General features: G+C 36.1%; 1 pseudogene; it reads right to left on the bottom strand.

The window, feature by feature from the left end:
* Positions 1–1,469: 1,469 nt before the first annotated feature.
* Positions 1,470–2,104, bottom strand: LOC129049425 (large ribosomal subunit protein uL23-like; annotated as a pseudogene).
* Positions 2,105–2,914: the final 810 nt, after the last annotated feature.

Here is a 2,914-nt window from a genome sequence, read left to right as displayed (position 1 = left end):
GCTGAAAAATAAAATAGAAAAAAAATTTATTTCTCAGCCTCCATAAGATTGTATGTCAAAACAAAAGAAAATCTTAAAAATCTCCAAAAATATTGGTGAGAAAAAAGCTTTAGCCCTCATATGAAGAAGAAAAAAACATGTTCCATTTTCCAGATACACAGTTATAATACAAATATAAAACGGGGCAAAGACAGAAACCAAGTCTTCTATATAAACTAGTGAATTTTGTACTTATTGTAATCACATTAGGGTTCTCCAGAAAGGTAGAATCAATAGGATATATGTAGATGGATATGAGAGAAGATTCATTAGGGGAATTGGTTCACATAATTATGGAGGCTGAGAAGTTCCACAATAGCCTGTCTCCAAGTTGGAGAACCAGGAAAGCTGGTAGCACGGCTCACTCCAGATACAAAGGACTCAGAATCAGGGAAGCCAATGGTGGAACTCTGATTCTGAGGCCAAAGGTCTGAGACCCTGAAGTTCTGATGTCAAGGGCAGGAGAAGAAGGATGTGTCCGTTTCAGACGGAGATAATTCACCTTTCCTCTTCCTTGTTGTTCTTTCTGGGCTCTCAAACAATTGGATGGTGCCTGTATTCATCCATTTTTATACAGCTATGAAGAAATACATGAGTCTGAGCAATTTATAAGGAACAAAGAGGTTTAATGGGCTGGCAGTTCCACATGGCTGGAGGGGCCTCACAATCATGGCAGAAGGGGAAGCAAAGACGTCCTTCTTGTCCTTCTTCACATGGCAGCAACAAGGAGAAGTGCTGAGCCAAATGGGAAAAGCCCCTTATAAAACCATCAGATCATGAGAATTCACTCACTATCATGAGAACAGTACGGCAGTAACCACCACCATGATTCAATCACCTCCCATCAGGTCCGTCCCACGACATGTAGGGATTATAGGAACTACAATTCAAGATGAGATCTGGGTGGGGACACAGCCAAACTATATCAGTGCCCATCCACATTGGGTCAGGGTTATCTCAGTGTCTTCCAGAAACACCCTCACAGATATGCCCAGAAATTTTGTTTTACCAGCTATGTGTGTCTCTTAATCCAATCAAGTGGGTGTCTAAAATTAACAATCAGAATATTTATGCCTGATTCATGGCTGAAATTTCAGGATGAAAGCTATGAAATCTCTATTTGTGTTTGTATGTCTATTAATGTATGTTATGTATATGTGATATTTTCTTAACTACAGATAGCATTGCAAAATTCATTTATAAAATCCTCTAAAAGTGCTCTATTCTAACTTGGCTTGGAAAAAAATAAGCATTTATAAATAAATATTCACCAAACTCCTAGAAATATAGGAATTGATCAAATGTTTTTTAAGTTAACACGATTTGGATAAAACTTAGTTAAATAAGATTAACATAATATTTTTGGCGTAATAAAACAACTATGTCTTCAAAGTTATCACTATTGAATATAAAACAAACAAATTCCTATTCTGCTTGAGTTCTAGTCAAATAAGCTAATATTATACTTACTAGAAACGTAAAATCTTAAAGCTTATAGATTTGATTCTAATTAAGTTGTCATTCTTATGAAAAACATTACTTTTTTATGGTGAAAAGATACACATATATTTAAAGTTAGCCAACTGGACTCAGTTTAGATGATCCTAATTTTGTTGCAACATCCAAAGCATCATAATCAGGAGCCAGTCGAACATATGCCTTCTTGTCTTTATCAGGACAAATCAGGGTGGTGACCTTGGCCACATCACTGTCATAGAGCTTCTTCACAGCCTGTTTGATCTGGTGCTTGTTGGCTTTAACATCCACAATGAACACAAGTGTGTTGTTTTCTTCTATCTTCTTCATGGCCGACTCAGTGGTCAGCAGAAACTTGATGATAGCATAGTGGTAAAGCTTGTTTCTCCTGGGGGTGCTCTTCCGAGGATATTTGGGCTGCCTCCGGAGTCGCAGTGTCTAGAGCCGCCTGAAGGTGGGTGACATGTGGATCTTCTTTTTGCATGTGGCTGTGGACACCTTTCAACACTGCCTTCTTGGCCTTTAAAGTCTTTGCTTTGGCTTCGGCTTTAGGAGGGGCAGGAGCTTCCTTCTTCACTTTTGGTGACATCTTGTGAAAAGTGAAAAACGTTATTTAAAAAATAATTTGTTTACAGTAAATCTGCCTAATAGTAGTCTCCAAAGTACTTTTGGTAATTTTTAACCTTAAAGTTAAGCTAAGTAAAAGATTTGCATTAAATATCTAGACCATTTATAAATGAGATACAATACTAAAACATTAATTACTGAACATAAATAATTCAAGTTTATATACTTTTGGCTTCCTATTTTTACAGAGAGACTAAAGATATTTTGGCCCGTTAATAAACATATTTTTTTCTGCCACACTGAGAAATTGTATTATGAGGAAACACATCCCTCTAGATGTTGGGAGATGGTATATTCATACATTTTCTAACCTACTATAGAATGCTAATATATGACAGTTTATAACTGTCTACCTCCTAGTTTTCTCTGGAAAATAAAAAATTACTAAGTATTAAAATTATAATCAATATATGTAAATAAAACTACTAGAAATAATAGAATAACTAGAAACAACTCTATGCAAAGCATGCAAGAGAAGTAGAGCATGTTTCACAAGTAAAGTAGGATGTATTTTTCATAAGGAAAACCATGCATAAGATACAAATAAAAAGAGATACCTAACCTTCCCTGTGTTACATTTGTATGGGTAAAATGTTATGTTTTCAGAAATTATATAAAATTCCTGGAAATTTGTCAATGTCCTCCTTATCCATGCTATGTGCCAGTATAGAGTAATGAGTCATAATTCCAATTATTATTTTAAATGTTGTGCCGGGCGCAGTGGCTCACACCTGTAATCCCAGCACTTTGGGAGGCTGAGGCAGGTGGATCA

Source organism: Pongo abelii, chromosome 10 (assembly GCF_028885655.2).
Source record: "Pongo abelii isolate AG06213 chromosome 10, NHGRI_mPonAbe1-v2.0_pri, whole genome shotgun sequence".
Classification (NCBI taxonomy): domain Eukaryota; kingdom Metazoa; phylum Chordata; class Mammalia; order Primates; family Hominidae; genus Pongo; species Pongo abelii.
This window is presented reverse-complemented; position numbering and strand designations above follow the sequence as displayed.